Below are 18,097 nucleotides of genomic sequence, written 5' to 3'. Positions count from 1 at the left end.
GTTCTTTATTTACATGTGTCCAATCCCTGTTTTACCCCATTCAATCCAGGGTCACCATCGATTGAGAACTGCCATCTGTGCTCTGCTGCTACATGTGTGTCTACCAGTTCTTGTGTCCGCTATTCTCGAGTAAATGCTAATTTCTCGATATGCTGCAGTCATTACATGTTTTGAAAAAACAGTGTAGCAGTGAATCATTGTACTCACATCAGAGACGTTTTCAGCCATGCCGAGACTGATTGTGCCCGTGTCACCCTCTGACAGGGCAGGGCCTTCTACTTGTTCATCCTGTATATTAAGTGGGAACTGAGCAGTGGTACGGGTGGAAGAAGTCGTGGAGCCGGTGATTTGGGGTCAAGGGCATGTCGGCAACATTAGCTACTTGGTGTCAGTGTGGTTTTTGTACGCCGATGCCCACTGTGCCAGAGTCCGTCTGCTGTCAGGAGGCTGGTCTGGACCATCTTCTGCGTGACCACTGCATCACCATGGTGCAAACATTCAGCATCCTGTGCCGGGAGGTGGACGTGTTGGAGGTGGCGATGCTTTCACTGAGGGCCGTCAGAGCTGAGACGCTGGAGCGTCCCATCAACAGCAGGTAAGTCAAGCTAGCTGTAATCGCAGGCGAATGCAGAAAAGAAAACAAATGCATGCTCTACGGTGTTGGCCAGCAATATGATAACATACAAGGTGAACAATGTTTCCACGTGCTGTTTGTTTACATACAGTTGTTGTCTGCCTGAAACGTCTTTGTTTATGTCGTTTCTCCGGTACTAATTGCTAGCTAACCCTTAGCGTTAGCTAGTTGACGCTAACAGCTATTAACTATCAATGCTGGTACCTAACGTTAGTTCGCCGGTTCACATCGCTGACTAAGTTACATATTGCTACTGGAGAATGAGCCAGTTAGATGCAGAACATGTCTGAGAGGCCTGACATAACAATATAATGCCACATGAATGCTTTCTGTATGTAGTTTGTTTACATCATGTTGTGCAGCACGTTATGAAACCAACGTTTGGGAAACCGCTGTCAAAACACCGTGACGGAGACAGTTTGATGTCGGACATTCAGACATTCAGTCGGGCTCATAAATTTGAGAGTGCATGAATAGCAGACAGGTCTGTAGAGAAAATGTATGGATACACGTGGTTGTACTAACACTATGAAAAAAGGTAACTTCTGCACACTTACTCCAAGCCACAAAAGTTTAATAATGACAACGTTTTATCCTACTTGGATCTTCGTCAGGTCACAATGTTCAAAAAATGGAAAACTATATTTATACATCATGCACACCAGTAGGCTGATAAGCTCTATGATGGCAGGTGTGGTTATCCATCCAAACCACCCAGGGTGATAAACATCCAAAAACAATTAACATAAAGTTTATAGAAAAAAACAACAGTCATACTTCAGAATATCAAACATACATCCTATATATATGAACATTATATCAGATTCATCATCCCTTATATCAGAATGTACATCACCTATGTTCAAATATTGTTTACTACTTGAAAACTGTGACACAAAGAGAAAAACATGGTGGTAGCCATGTTGTGTCCCTACTGGTTTCCAATTTAACTGGTTTCCTTACCGAACAGCTGCAGATGTGCTGCGTCTCCATCAGCAGATTTGTCACAAATTCACAAACATACACAACATATTACTGGCGATTTTAAAGACGCAGCCCACATCTACCACAGCAAATATGCTTCTGTAAGTGAGCACTACGTACCAGCGACATTAAAAAAGAAAGTAAAGAAAATATGATATACACAAATTTGCGTCAAGCTGGACTTGATTTCACGTCAACAAAAACACGATGTAACACAAGCTGCACGTCTACCTGTGTGAGCCACTGAGACTTCCAGAGCGCAAGGCTTTCCTCGGGTATTAGTAAATTACGTCAGCATCCAGGTGACATTTTGATTTGGGCTGACCTGAGACAACTGGTTACCCTCGACTTGCCTTGAAAGTACCCACACATATTTATCAATGTTTCTGGTTCGTTCTCACTGTAATTGAGTAGTTTTTTGTGTACTTGCACTTTAAAAAAAAAAAAAAAAAAAGCATTAACTACCATGACACAATAATAATGGTATTACACTCTATGACAACCTGGCAGCTAGCTCTGATGGAGACATATGACCTCTAAGAACAAACTCACAATTATGGACGCACACTAAAAGAAATGTCGCCATGGTCCGTGAGAGGTGACGTCATGCTGTTATCCCTGTCTCTACAGGTACGCAGTGAGCATGATGCATTCACGTTCACAGGGCAGCGTCGGACATGAGTTGTATTGTTTGAAATCATTTTCTGGGATTGTCTGCACTAAACTGACACATACCTCCCTAAATGTTTAAGTGTCATGTTTCAACATTTTATTTTCTCGTTCAGCTTTAATTTGTAAAGGTATACCTGTAATTTAATTTACAAACTAGTTTGAGATATATAAGCTATCCCTACATCCTGCAATGCTAATTAAGTAGTTGCCACACATTGATTGCAAGACAGACATTAGAAATAAAAAAAATTATTTTACAAAAAGCCAATATTCCCCCATGAACAAGCACTTAGCGACAGTGGTAAGGAAAAACTCCCCTGTAGGAAGAAACCTCAGGCTCTAGGTGGGCGGCCATCTGCCTTGACTGGTTTAGAGAAATAAATAAAATATTAAAGCTGCAAGCAGCGTTTGGTGGGACCTCGCACTCGCGCCCGTTTCGGCCCCCAGCTTATGTCGTCACTGTGAATTATTTAGAAATATCAAACATATTGCCACAAACATCAGAAAATCCTTACAGAGCTGAACGTTTTGATGTTTGAATGCTTTCTGTAGCTGTAGGTATGTAGAAGTGATGTCACAATATGCAAATTAGATGAGCGAATTTCTTCCCATCAGATTCCTCTTGCTTTATTTTGAGGATGAGACGACAAAAACAGCACAAAACAAAATAAATCTGCTGTGCAAATATGTTCAAAATGCTGTTTTACTGAGATGTATGAAATCCAATATGGCCACCGCCTAGTGACGCCACAATATGCAAATTAGATGAGTTAATTTACTCCCATCACAAACTTTGGGTCATGATGAATAGTTTTATCATTTACAGTATGCCTTTATCTCTCACCACTTTCAAGCGAAAGCCTTTTGAAATGTTGAAATGAATATTTTCCTCAAATAACTAAAGGGTGAAATGGAGATTGTGCCCCTGTCATGTCTGCATGTAAGATGTAGACACACACACACATCATGTTTCTGTGAGTTTGTGTGGCACAGCAGTTGCCATAGTAATAAACTAGGTGCACCTGGCAGAAGAGCAGAGAGAGACAGACAGAACACAGAGAAGAGAACTCTTTTAGAGGAGATTTAACTCCTCGAACAAATTTTTGCCATAACCAAACCGTTGGTCCAATCATGAAAATGAAGTGATGATGAGAGAGATAAAGTTATACAGAAGATCTGTTTAGCAGCAGTTGAGGTGGAACGTGTGCGTCTTTAAAGCCGATACAATAAACGGTGTAGGAGGAGATGTTTTTTTAAGTGCATGTTTCAGGCGAAATCTTACTTTGAAAGGGCAAATAGCTCACTTCCTGTTGGATTTAGGTCATGGGTGTTAGCGTGTTATTTGTAGGTCGAACACTCCAGTTTTGGTTTGATCTTGATACGACATTCCTACGGGCTGCAGTGGCCAGTTTAGTGCACCTATGTGGCGCTAGAGAGCCCATTTTGGCACTTTAGGGGTTAATAATGTGTGTGTTCTGTTTCAAATGAAGTTTCTGCTGCTGTAATCTGTCCTTTAAAGATTGTGAGACACACAGACCAGAGAACCCTGTGGCTGTGTCTGTGGGTGCAGCCGTTGTCGTGGCGATTAATGACTTGCCCGCACCTGTGGCAGACACAGACACGTCAGGAAAGCAGATCACCAAAGGCTGTTTATAAAGGGATTTAACTCCTCGAACAAATGCTTCGCATACCCAAACCGTTGGTCCAAGCAAGAAAATAAAGTGATTTTGAGAGACAGCCACGTCTCGTGAACGCACGTGTCGCGTTTTATATTTCTCGAGTCAAAAATGTGGTCAGGGGAGCGAGTTTAAAATGTGTTGCACCCCAGCTGTTTCCAGAAATTTCTCCTCAGAGTTTACATGGGAGTGAATGAGAAAAAAATCAGCGCTCCCTTCGCTTTGGAGACACTCAGCAAAAATGTGTACGTGTGAGAGATTCCATGTCAACATATCTGTGAGCAGGACAAATTTTCCTACGTTTTGTGGTATAAATTGTGTGTGTACAGTGAAAATTGTGGCCATGGCAGCGAGTTAAAGACAAAAGTTTTAGACGATTTTTAGAGCCCTCTCCACTCTAGCTCACAGCATTCCGTGCAATACACACCCATTGTAAACTGAGAATTTCTCCACTTTTGCTCATGGTACTTTGAGAGGCACAGATGAAAAACGGTAAAAGATATGAAAAAGATGAAAACATGAGTAAATAGATGAGACCTGTGGCAACATTTGAGAGTTGGAATGGAGTCTGTAGCACAAAGTATGGAGACGCTGTAAATGCTAGAAAAAGCCCTAAGATTGGTCTCTTTCTCCCCCCTGCTGCCATTCATTTCCTATGGGACAGCTTTCGAAGATCGTCAGGACGTTTTTCTGACATCTCACCTTATGGAGGCCATAAAATCCAAACTAAGCGAGTAATGAAAAAGTTACGAATAACTTTTGATTAGAACAAGTTGATCTGTCATGTGTGCAAGTTTGAAGCCGATTGGATAAGCGGTGTATGAGAAGAAGATTTTTTAGGAAAGGCAGTTTTAAGGCAAAATCATACTTTGAAAGGGCAAATAGCTCACTTCCTGTTGGATTTAGGTCAGGGGTGTCAGCGCGTGATTTTTAGGTCTTCATGAGACGAACACGCCACTTTTGGTTTCATGTTTCTACGACATTCCTACAGGCCGTGGCGGCCATTTTTGTGTGCCTAGGTGGCGCTAGAGAGCCCATTTTGGCACTTTAGGGGTTAATGTCATGATTTTCTAAAATTTTTCACCGGTTCTGATGTGCGTGCCAATTTTGGTGAGTTTTTGAGCATGTTTAGGGGGTCAAATTCCAGTTCAAAGAGGCGGCGGGAGAAAGAATAAAGAATAATTAAAGCTGCAAGCAGCGTTTGGCGGGACCTCGCACTCGCGCTCGTTTCGGGCCCCAGCTTATGTCGTCACTGTGAATTATTTAGAAATATCAAACATGTTGCCACAAACATCAGAAAATCCTTACAGAGCTGAACGTTTTGATGTTTGAATGCTTTCTGTAGCTGTAGGTATGGATAAGTGATGTCACGATATGCAAATTAGATGAGTGAATTTATTCCCATCAGATTCCTCGTCCTTTATTTTGAGGAAGAGACAACAAAAACAACACAAAACAAAATAAATTTACTATGTAAATATGTTCAAAATGTTGTTTTACTGAGATGTATGAAATCCAATATGGCTGCTGCCTAGTGACGTCACAATATGCAAATTAGATAAGTTAATTTACTCCCATGACAAACTTTGGGTCATGATGAATAGTTTTCTCATTTACAGTATGCCTTTATCTCTCACCACTTTCAAGCCACAGCCTTTTGAAATGTTGAAATGAAAATGGAATATTTTCCTCAATAAACTCTGGCACCTAAAGGGTTAAAATGGAGATTGTGCCCCTGTCATGTCTGCATGTAAGATTTAGACACACACACACATCATGTTTCTGTGAGTTTGTGTGTGACAGCGGTTGCCATGGTGATGAAGTAGGTGCACCTGGGAGAAGAGCAGAGAGAGACAGACAGAACACAGAGAGAGACCTGTTGTAGTGGAGATTTAACTCCTCAAACAAGTTCTTCCCATTCCCAAACCGCTGGTCCAATCATCAAAATAATGTGATCATGAGAGAGATAAAGTTATACAGAAGATCTGTTTAGCAGCAGTTGAACTGGTATGTGTGCGTCTTTAAAGCCGACACAATAAACGGTGTAGGAGGAGATGTGTTTTTTTTTAAGAGCACGTTTGAGGGGAAATCTTACTTTGAAAGGGCAAATAGCTCACTTCCTGTTGGATTTAGGTCATGGGTGTTAGCATGTTATTTGTAGGTCGAACACTCCAGTTTTGGTTTGATCTTGATACGACATTCCTACGGGCTGCAGTGGCCAGTTTAGTGCACCTATGTGGCGCTAGAGAGCCCATTTTGGCACTGTAGGGGTTAATAATGTGTGTGTTCTGTTTCAAATGAAGTTTCTGCTGCTGTAATCTGTCCTTTAAAGATTGTGAGACAAACAGACCAGAGAACCCTGTGGCTGTGTCTGTGTGTGCAGCCGTTGTCATGGCGATTAATGACTTGCCCGCACCTGCGGCAGACACAGACACGTCAGGAAAGCAGATCACCAAAGGCTGTTTATAAAGGGATTTAACTCCTCGAACAAATGCTTCGCATACCCAAACCGTTGGTCCAAGCAAGAAAATAAAGTGATTTTGAGAGCCAGCCACGTCTCGTGAACGCACGTGTCGCGTTTTATATTTCTCGAGTCAAAAATGTGGTCAGGGGAGCGAGTTTAAAATGTGTTGCACCTAAGCTGTTTCCAGAAATTTCTCCTCAGAGTTTACATGGGAGTGAATGAGAAAAAAATCAGCGCTCCCTTAGCTTTGGAGCCACTCAGCAAAAATGTGTACATGTGAGAGATTCCATGTCAACATATCTGTGAGCTGGACAAATTTTCCTACGTTTTGTGGTATAAATTGTGTGTGTACAGTGAAAATTGTGGCCATGGCAGCGAGTTAAAGACAAAAGTTTTAGACGATTTTTAGAGCCCTCTCCACTCTAGCTCACAGCATTCCGTGCAATACACACCCATTGTAAACTGAGAATTTCTCCACTTTTGCTCATGGTACTTTGAGAAGCACAGATCAAAAACGGTAAAAGATATGGAAAAGATGAAAACATGAGTGAATAGATGAGACCTGTGGCAACATTTGAGAGTTGGAATGGAGTCTGTAACACAAAGCATGGAGACGCTGTAAATGCTAGAAAAAGCCCTAAGATTGGTGTCTTTCTTCCCCCTGCTGCCATTCATTTCCTATGGGACAGCTTTCGAAGATCGTCAGGACGTTTTTCTGACATCTCACCTTATGGAGGCCATAAAATCCAAACTAAGCGAGTAATGGAAAAGTTACGAATAACTTTTGATTAGAACGAGTTGATCTGTCATCTGTGCAAGTTTGAAGCCGATTGGATAAGCGGTGTATGAGAAGAAGATTTTTTAGGAAAGGCAGTTTTAAGGCAAAATCTTACTTTGAAAGGGCAAATAGCTCACTTCCTGTTGGATTTAGGTCAGGGGTGTCAGCGCGTGATTTTTAGGCCTTCATGAGACGAACACACCACTTTTGGTTTCATGTTTCTACGACGTTCCTACAGGCCGTGGCGGCCATTTTTGTGTGCCTAGGTGGCGCTAGAGAGCCCATTTTGGCACTTTAGGGGTTAATGTCATGATTTTCTAAAATTTTTCACCGGTTCTGATGTGCGTGTCAATTTTGGTGAGTTTTTGAGCATGTTTAGGGGGTCAAATTCCAGTTCAAAGAGGCGGCGGAAGAAAGAAAGAAAGAAAGAAAGAAATAATAATAAACACACCAAAAACAATAGTGTGCTCGCCTTTGGCGAGGACTGGCCTGTGAGTAGTTCACTGCTTTTGGGCTTGGTCCCTAATAAACGCACGCAGCAAAAACAAGAGGGTCCTCGCCTTTGGCGAGGACTGCTCTGTGACCTTTGAAAGGTCAAGTAGCTCACTTCCTGTTGGAATTAGGTCATGGGTGTCAAGGCGTGATTTGTAAGTCAAACACACCAGTTTTGGTTTGATCTTGATACGATATTCCTACGGGCTGCAGTGGCCAGTTTAGTGCACCTATGTGGCGCTAGAGAGCCCATTTTGGCACTTTAGGGGTTAATAATGTGTGTGTTCTGTTTCAAATGAAGTTTCTGCTGCTGTAATCTGTCCTTTAAAGATTGTGAGACACACAGACCAGAGAACCCTGTGGCTGTGTCTGTGTGTGCAGCCGTTGTCATGGCGATTAATGACTTGCCCGTACCTGTGGCAGACACAGACACGTCAGGAGAACAGATCACCAAAGGCTGTTTATAAAGGGATTTAACTCCTCGAACAAATGCTTTGCATACCCAAACCGTTGGTCCAAGCAAGAAAATAAAGTGATTTTGAGAGACAGCCACGTCTCGTGAACGCACGTGTCGCGTTTTATATTTCTCGAGTCAAAAATGTGGTCAGGGGAGCAAGTTTAAAATGTGTTGCACCCCAGCTGTTTCCAGAAATTTCCCCTCTGAGTTTACATGGGAGTGAATGAGAAAAAAATCAGCGCTCCCTTCGCTTTGGAGACACTCAGCAAAAATGTGTACGTGTGAGAGATTCCATGTCAACATATCTGTGAGCTGGACAAATTTTCTTACGTTTTGTGGTATAAATTGTGTGTGTACAGTGAAAATTGTGGCCATGGCAGCGAATTAAAGACAAAAGTTTTAGACGATTTTTAGAGCCCTCTCCACTCTAGCTCACAGCATTCCGTGCAATACACACCCATTGTAAACTGAGAATTTCTCCACTTTTGCTCATGGTACTTTGAGAAGCACAGATGAAAAACGGTAAAAGATATGGAAAAGATGAAAACATGAGTGAATAGATGAGACCTGTGGCAACATTTGAGAGTTGGAATGGAGTCTGTAGCACAAAGTACGCTGTAAATGCTAGAAAAAGCCCTAAGATTGGTCTCTTTCTCCCCCCTGCTGCCATTCATTTCCTATGGGACAGCTTTCGAGGATCGCCAGGACGTTTTTCTGACATCTCACCTTATGGAGGCCATAAAATGCAAACTAAGCGAGTAATGAAAAAGTTACGAATAACTTTTGATTAGAACGAGTTGATCTGTCATCTGTGCAAGTTTGAAGCCGATTGGATAAGCGGTGTATGAGAAGAAGATTTTTTAGGAAAGGCAGTTTTAAGGTAAAATCTTACTTTGAAAGAGCAAATATCTCACTTCCTGTTGGATTTAGGTCAGGGGTGTCAGCGCGTGATTTTTAGGTCTTCATGAGACGAACACGCCACTTTTGGTTTCATGTTTCTACGACGTTCCTACAGGCCGTGGCGGCCATTTTTGTGTGCCTAGGTGGCGCTAGAGAGCCCATTTTGGCACTTTAGGGGTTAATGTCATGATTTTCTAAAATTTTTCACCGGTTCTGATGTGCGTGCCAATTTTGGTGAGTTTTTGAGTATGTTTAGGGGGTCAAATTCCAGTTCAAAGAGGCGGCGGGAGAAAGAATAAAGAATAATAATAATAAACGGAGCAAAAACAATAGGCAGAGGACTGTGAGCAGTCCTCTGCCTTAGGGCTCGGTCCCTAATAATAATAAACGCAGCCTTTGGCGAGGACTGGTCTCTAGGCTCAGTCCCTAATAATAATAATAATAATAATAATAATAAACGCAGCAAAAACAATAGTGTTCTCGCCTTCGGCGACGACTGGTCTGTGAGAATAAACGCAGCAAAAAGTATAGGGGGGGTCCTCGCCTTTGGCGAGGACTGGTCTGTGAGTAGTCCACTACTGTTGGAGTCGGTCCACAATAGACGCACGCAGCAAAAACAAGAGGGTCCTCGCCTTTGGCGAGGACTGCTCCTTGAGCAGTCCTCTGCCTCTAGGCTCAGTCCCTAATAAACGCAGCAATAACAAGAGGGTCCTCGGCGAGGACCGGTCTGTAGGAATAAACGCAGCAAAAACTATAGGGAGGGTCCTCGCCTTTGGCGAGGACTGCTTTGTGAGTAGTCCATTGCTGTTGGGCCCGGTCACTAATGAACGCACGCAGCAAAAACAAGAGGGTCCTCGCCTTTGGCGAGGACTGCTCCTTGAGCAGTCCTCTGCCTCTAGGCTCGGTCCCTAATAATAATAATAATAATAATAATAATAAACGCAGCAAAAACAATAGTGTTCTCGCCTTCGGCGATGACTGGTCTGTGAGAATAAACGCAGCAAAAAGTATAGGGGGGGTCCTCGCCTTTGGCGAGGACTGGTCTGTGAGTAGTCCACTACTGTTGGAGTCGGTCCACAATAAACGCACGCAGCAAAAACAAGAGGGTCCTCGCCTTTGGCGAGGACTGCTCCTTGAGCAGTCCTCTGCCTCTAGGCTCAGTCCCTAATAAACGCAGCAATAACAAGAGGGTCCTCGGCGAGGACTGGTCTGTAGGAATAAACGCAGCAAAAACTATAGGGAGGGTCCTCGCCTTTGGCGAGGACTGCTTTGTGAGTAGTCCACTGCTGTTGGGCCCGGTCACTAATGAACGCACGCAGCAAAAACAAGAGGGTCCTTCGGCGAGGACTGCTCTGTGAGCAGTCCTCTACCTCTAGGCTCGGTCCCTAATAAAGAATAAACGGAGCAAAAACAATTGTGTCCTCGCCTTTGGCGAGAACTGGTCTGTAGGAATAAACGCAGCAAAAACTATAGGGAGGGTCCTCGCCTTTGGCGAAGACTGCTTTGTGAGTAGTCCACTGCTGTTGGGCCCGGTCACTAATGAACGCATGCAGCAAAAACAAGAGGGTCCTTGCCTTTGGTCTCGGTCCCTAATAAAGACAGCTTTGTCCCATCAGCCATTAGAGAGATAAACAAAAACAAAAACTCGCTCCACACTAAACTGAATTAATGACAGTATAGTTTTTCTTTCTTTCTCTGGGATTGTTTTAAAATTCATATTTTGGGTATTATAATGGTTTTACATGCCCTTTTTGATCCTGCACTTTGATATGACGTACTGATGGCACTTTACCTTTATACTGTTATGTTACTGTGTCTGATCTGTTTGTCTGTGTTCTGTGGATGAAGCCAAATCACTTAATCTGTGAACCAAATCTACCTTCGGGTACAACAAAAGTTACTTTACCTTACCTTACCTTACCTTACCTGTGGTCTCTGGGGTTGAGTTCAGCAGTTCCCTGGCTGAACTCCATGATGAGGCTTCTCTCCCTCCCAGAGAGTCTCTGTCTCCAGATCAGCAGGACCCTCCATGCCATCCTCATGGACTGGATGTCCAGGAGAGAGCCCACAGCCTCACCATCCACCAGCTATGGTCCTGCTGCCTCCACCAGATGTTTAAGGCACAGAGTCCTTGTGCGGTACAGTGCCTCCATCAGTCCGGGTGTTTCCCTCAGTAGTTGGTCAGAAAACAGCATCATGTCACTTTTAGCGTTTTCAGGCCCCGAAAAGTATTTTGAGATTTTGAGAACATGTTGTAACTTAGGCTGTTACTTTTGACCAGAAGCACTCAGAAACAAGTTTCCAAGCCAGAAACATGTGGTTTGGTGAATTCTATAGCAGCAATGCAGTTTCCTCTGGTTTCCCTCACTAGTTGGTCAGAAAACAGCATCATGTCACATTTAGCGTTTTCAGGCCCCGAAAAGCATTTTGAGAGCATGTTGTAATTTAGGCTGTTACTTTTGACCAGAAGCACTCAGAAACAAGTTTCCAAGCCAGAAACATGTGGTTTGGTGAATTCTATAGTAGCAAGGCAGTTTTCTCTGGTTTCCCTCACTAGTTGGTCAGAAAATGGCATCATGTCACTTTTAGCGTTTTCAGGCCCCGAAAAGCATTTTGAGAGCATGTTGTAATTTAGGCTGTTACCTTTGACCAGAAGCACTCAGAAACAAGTTTCCAAGCCAGAAACATGTGGTCTGGTGAATTTGATAGCAGCAATTCAGTTTCATCTGGTTTCCCTCACTAGTTGGTCAGAAAACAGCATCATGTCACATTTAGCGTTTTCAGACCCCGAAAAGCATTTTGAGAGCATGTTGTAACTTAGGCTGTTACTTTTGACCAGAAGCACTCAGAAACAAGTTTCCAAGCCAGAAACATGTGGTCTGGTGAATTTGATAGCAGCAATTCAGTTTCATCTGGTTTCCCTCACTAGTTGGTCAGAAAACAGTATCATGTCACATTTAGCGTTTTCAGGCCCCGAAAAGCATTTTGAGAGCATGTTGCAACTTAGGCTGTTACTTTTGACCAGAAGCACTCAGAAACAAGTTTCCAAGCCAGAAACATGTGGTTTGTTGAATTCTATAGCAGCAATGCAGTTTCCTCTGGTTTCCCTCACTAGTTGGTCAGAAAACAGCATCATGTCACTTTTAGCATTTTCAGGCCCCGAAAAGCATTTTGAGAGCATGTTGTAACAGGCTGTTACTTTTGACCAGAAGCACTCAGAAACAAGTTTCCAAGCCAGAAACATGTGGTTTGTTGAATTCTATAGCAGCAATGCAGTTTCCTCTGGTTTCCCTCACTAGTTGGTCAGAAAACAGCATCATGTCACTTTTAGCATTTTCAGGCCCCGAAAAGCATTTTGAGAGCATGTTGTAACAGGCTGTTACTTTTGACCAGAAACAAGTTTCCAAGCCAGAAACATGTGGTTTGTTGAATTCTATAGCAGCAAGGCAGTTTCCTGTGGTTTCCCTCACTAGTTGGTCAGAAAACAGCATCATGTCACTTTTAGCATTTTCAGGCCCCGAAAAGCATTTTGAGAGCATGTTGTAACTTAGGCTGTTACTTTTGACCAGAAGCACTCAGAAACAAGTTTCCAAGCCAGAAACATGTGGTTTGGTGATTTTATAGCAGCAATGCAGTTTCCTCTGGTTTACCTCACTAGTTAGTCAGAAAACAGCATCATGTCACTTTTAGCGTTTTCAGGCCCCGAAAAGCATTTTGAAAGCATGTTGTAACAGGCTGTTCCTTTTGACCAGAAACAAGTTTCCAAGCCAGAAACATGTGGTTTGTTGAATTCTATAGCAGCAAGGCAGTTTCCTGTGGTTTCCCTCACTAGTTGGTCAGAAAACAGCATCATGTCACATTTAGCGTTTTCAGGCCCCGAAAAGCATTTTGAGAGCATGTTGCAACTTAGGCTGTTACTTTTGACCAGAAGCACTCAGAAACAAGTTTCCAAGTCAGAAACATGTGGTTTATTGATTCTATAGCAGCAATGCAGTTTCCTGTGGTTTCCCTCACTAGTTGGTCAGAAAACAGCATCATCTCACTTTTAGCGTTTTCAGGCCCCGAAAAGCATTTTGAAAGCATGTTGTAACAGGCTGTTCCTTTTGACCAGAAACAAGTTTCCAAGCCAGAAACATGTGGTTTGTTGAATTCTATAGCAGCAAGGCAGTTTCCTGTGGTTTCCCTCACTAGTTGGTCAGAAAACAGCATCATCTCACTTTTAGCGTTTTCAGGCCTCGAAAAGCATTTTGATAGCATGTTGTAATAGGCTGTTACTTTTGACCAGAAACAAGTTTCCAAGCCAGAAACATGTGGTTTGGTGATTCTATAGCAGCAATGCAGTTTCCAGTAATAATAATAGTAAGTCTATCAAAAAAAGGTCATAGTTTAGTACAGTCAGGTCCATAATTATTTGGACAATGATACAGTTGTCATCATTTTTGGCTCTGTACACCACCACAATGGGTTTTAAATGAAACAATGAATACCTGCTTAAAGTGCAGACTCTCAGCTTTCATTTAAGTCTTTTTTCAAAAATGTAGTATGAACCGTGTAGGAATGACAACCATTTCTTCACACAGTCCCCCGACTTTAAGGGCTCATAAGTATTTGGACAAACTAACATAATCATCAATTAAACAGTCAGTTTTAATACTTGGTTGCAAATCCTTTACAGTCAATGACTGCCTCAAGTGTTGGACACATAGGCATCATCATATGCTGGGTTTCTTCCCTGGTGATGCTCTGCCAGCCCTTTACTGCAGCCGTCTGCACTTCCTGCTTGTGTTTTGGGTGTTTTGCCCTCAGTTTTGGCTTCAGCAAGAGGAACGCATGCTCAATTGGATTCAGGTCAGATGATATGATTTGGCCATTGCACAACATTCCACTTCTTTGCCTTAAAAATGTCTTTGGTTGCTTTTGCAGTATGCTTCAGGTCAATGTCCATCTGCACTGTGAAGCATCGTCTAATGAGTTTTGAAGCATTTGGTTGAATCTGAGCAGATAATGGTGCCCCAAACACTTCAGCTTTCATCCTGCTGCTCTTCTCAGCAGTCACATCATCAATAAATACAAGAGAACCAGTTCCACTGGCAGCCATACATGGCCATGACATAACAGTACCTCCACCATGCTTCACTGATGAGGTGGTGTGCTTTGGATCATGAGCAGTTCCTTGCCTTCTGCCTTCTCTTGTCTTCCCATCATTCTGGTAGTTGATCTTTGTTTTATCTGTCCATAGTATGCTGTTCCACAACTGTACAGGCTTTTAGATGGTTTTTGACAAACTCTAATCTGGCCTTCCATTTTTAAGGCTAACCATTGGTTTGCATCTTGTGATAAACCCTCTGTATTTATTCTAGTGAAGTCTTGTCTTGCTGACAAGAGCAGCAGGATGAAAGCTGAAGTGTTTGGGGCACCACTATCTGCTCAGATTCAACTAAATGCTTCAAAACTCATTGGACGATGCTTCACAGTGCAGTTGGACATTGACCTGAAGCATACTGCAAAAGCAACCAAAGACATTTTTAAGGCAAAGAAGTGGAATGCTGTGCAATGGCCAAGTCATATCATCTGTCCTGAATCCAATTGAGCGTGCATTTCTCTTGCTGAAGCCAAAACTGAGGGCAAAACACCCAAAACACAAGCAGGAAGTGCAGACGGCTGCAGTAAAGGGCTGGCAAAGCATCACCAGGGAAGAAACCCAGCATCTGATGATGCCTATGTGTCCAACACTTGAGGCAGTCATTGACTGTAAAGGATTTGCAACCAAGTATTAAAACTGACTGTTAAATTGATGATTATGTTAGTTTGTCCAAATACTTATGAGCCCTTAAAGTTGGGGGACTGTGTGAAGAAATGGTTGTAATTCCTACACGGTTCATACTACATTTTTGAAAAAAGCCTTAAATGAAAGCTGAGAGTCTGCACTTTAAGCAGGTATTCACTGTTTCATTTAAAACCCATTGTGGTGGTGTACAGAGCCAAAATGATGACAAATGTATCATTGTCCAAATAATTATGGACCTGACTGTATGTCAAAAAAATGGCATGGTATAATATTTCAAAAAAGGCCATAGTATAGTATGTCAAAAAAAGGTCATAGTATAGCATGTCAAAAAAGTGTCATGGTATAACATATCAAAAAAAGTCATAGCATAGTATGTCAAAAAAGGTCATAGTATAGTATAGTATGTCAAAAAAAGTCATAGTATAATATGTCAAAAAGTCATAGTATAGTATGTCAAAAAAGGTCATAGTATAGTATGTCAAAAAAATGTCATGGTACAATATGTCAAAAAAAAAGGTCATAGTATAATATGTCAAAAAAGTCATAGTATAGTATGTCAAAAAATGTCATTGTACAATATGTCAAAAAAAAAGGTCATAGTATAGTATAGTATGTCAAAAAAAATGTCATGGTATAATATGTGAAAAAAGTCATAGTATAGTATGTCAAAAAGGTCATAGTATAGTATGTTAAAAAAGTCATAGTAAAGTATGTCAAAAAATGTCATGGTACTATATGTCAAAAAAAGGTCATAGTATAGTATAGTATGTCAAAAAAATGTCATGGTATAATATGTCAAAAAAGTCATGGTATAGTATGTCAAAAAGGTCATAGTATAGTATGTTAAAAAAAATGTCATGGTACAGTATGTCAAAAAAGTCATAGTATAGTATGTCAAAAAATGTCATGGTACAATATGTCAAAAAAAAGGTCATAGTATAATATGTCAAAAAAAGTCATAGTATAGTATGTCAAAAAATGTCATGGTACAATATGTAAAAAAAAGGTCATAGTATAGTATAGTATAGTATGTCAAAAAAATGTCATGGTATAATATATCAAAAAAGTCATAGTATAGTATGTCAAAAAAGGTCATAGTATAGTATGTTAAAAAAACGTCATGGTACAATTTGTCAAAAAAAGGTCATAGTATAGTATAGTATGTCAAAAAAATGTCATGGTATAATATATCAAAAAAGTCATAGTATAGTATGTCAAAAAAGGTCATAGTATAGTATGTTAAAAAAACGTCATGGTACAATTTGTCAAAAAAAGGTCATAGTATAGTATAGTATGTCAAAAAAATGTCATGGTATAATATGTCAAAAAAGTCATAGTATAGTATGTCAAATAGGTCATAGTATAGTATGTTAAAAAAAATGTCATGGTACAGTATGTCAAAAAAGTCATAGTATAGTATGTCAAAAAAAAGGTCATAGTATAGTATGTCAAAAAAATGTCATGGTATAATATGTCAAAAAAGGTCATAGTATAATATGTCAAAAAAAGGTTATAGAATAGCATGTCAAAAAAATGTTATGGTATAACATCAAAAAAAGTCATAGCATAGTATGTCAAAAAAAAGGTCATGGTATAATATTTAAAAAAAAAGTCATAGTATGGTATGTCAAAAAAAGGTCATAGTATAGTTTTTCAAAAAAAGTCATAGTATAGTATGTCAAAAAATGTCATGGTATAGTATGTCAAAAAAAGTCATAGTATAGTATGTCCAAAAATGTCATGGTATAATATGTCAAAAAAAGTCATAGTATAGTATGTCAAAAAATGTCATGGTATAATATGTCAAAAAAGTCATAGTAAGTCTGTCAAAAAGGTCATAGTTTAGTATGTCAAAAAATGTCATATTATAATATTTCAAAAAAGGTCATAGTATAATATGTCAAAAAAAGGCCATAGTATAGCATGTCAAAAAAATGTCATGGTATAACATATCAAAAAACGTCATAGCATAGTATGTCAAAAAAAAAGGTCATGGTATAATATTTAAAAAAAAAGATAGTATAGTATGTCAAAAAAATGTCATGGTATAATATGTCAAAAAAGGTCATAGTATAGTATGTCAAAAAAGTGTCATAGTATAGTATGTCAAAAAAATGTCATGGTATCATATGTCAAAAAAGGTCATAGTATAGTATGTCATAAAAAGGTTATAGTACAGAATGTCAAAAAAATGTCATGGTATAACATATCAAAAAAAGTCATAGCATAGCATGTCAAAAAAAAGGTCATGGTATAATATTTCAAAAAATGGTCATAGTATGGTATGTCAAAAAAAAGGTCATAGTATAGTTTTTCAAAAAAAGTCATAGTATAGAATGTCAAAAAATGTCATGGTATAGTATGTCAAAAAAAGTCAGCATAGTATGTCAAAAAATGTCATGGTATAATATGTCAAAAAATGTCATGGTATAATATGTCAAAAAAAAAGGTCATAGTATAGTATGTCAAAAAAATGTCATGGTATAATATGTCAAAAAAGGTCATAGTATAGTATGTCAAAAAAGGTCATAGTATAGTATGTCAAAAAAATGTCATGGTATAATATGTCAAAAAAGTAATAGTAAGTCTGTCACTAAAAGGTCATAGTTTAGTATGTCAAAAAAATGGCATGGTATAATATTTCAAAAAAGGCCTTAGTATAGTATAGTATGTCAAAAAAGGTCATAGTATAGCATGTCAAAAAAGTGTCATGGTATAACATATCAAAAAAAGTCATAGCATAGTATGTCAAAAAAGGTCATAGTATAGTATGTCAAAAAAAGGTCATGGTATAGTATTGTCAAAAAAGGTCATAGTATAGTATGTTAAAAAAATGTCATGGTGCAATATGTCAAAAAAGGTCATAGTATAGTATAGTATGTCAAAAAAAGTCATAGTATAATATGTCAAAAAAGTCATAGTATAGTATGTCATAAAAAGGTCATAGTATAGTATGTCAAAAATGTCATGGTATAGTATGTCAAAAAAAGTCACAGTATAGTATGTCAAAAAATGTCATGGTATAATATGTCAAAAAAGTAATAGTAAGTCTGTCACTAAAAGGTCATAGTTTAGTATGTCAAAAAAATGGCATGGTATAATATTTCAAAAAAGGCCTTAGTATAGTATAGTATGTCAAAAAAGGTCATAGTATAGCATGTCAAAAAAGTGTCATGGTATAACATATCAAAAAAAGTCATAGCATAGTATGTCAAAAAAGGTCATAGTATAGTATGTCAAAAAAAGGTCATG

Source organism: Epinephelus lanceolatus, chromosome 24 (genome assembly GCF_041903045.1).
Source record: "Epinephelus lanceolatus isolate andai-2023 chromosome 24, ASM4190304v1, whole genome shotgun sequence".
NCBI classification, from domain to species: domain Eukaryota; kingdom Metazoa; phylum Chordata; class Actinopteri; order Perciformes; family Serranidae; genus Epinephelus; species Epinephelus lanceolatus.
This window is presented reverse-complemented; position numbering follows the sequence as displayed.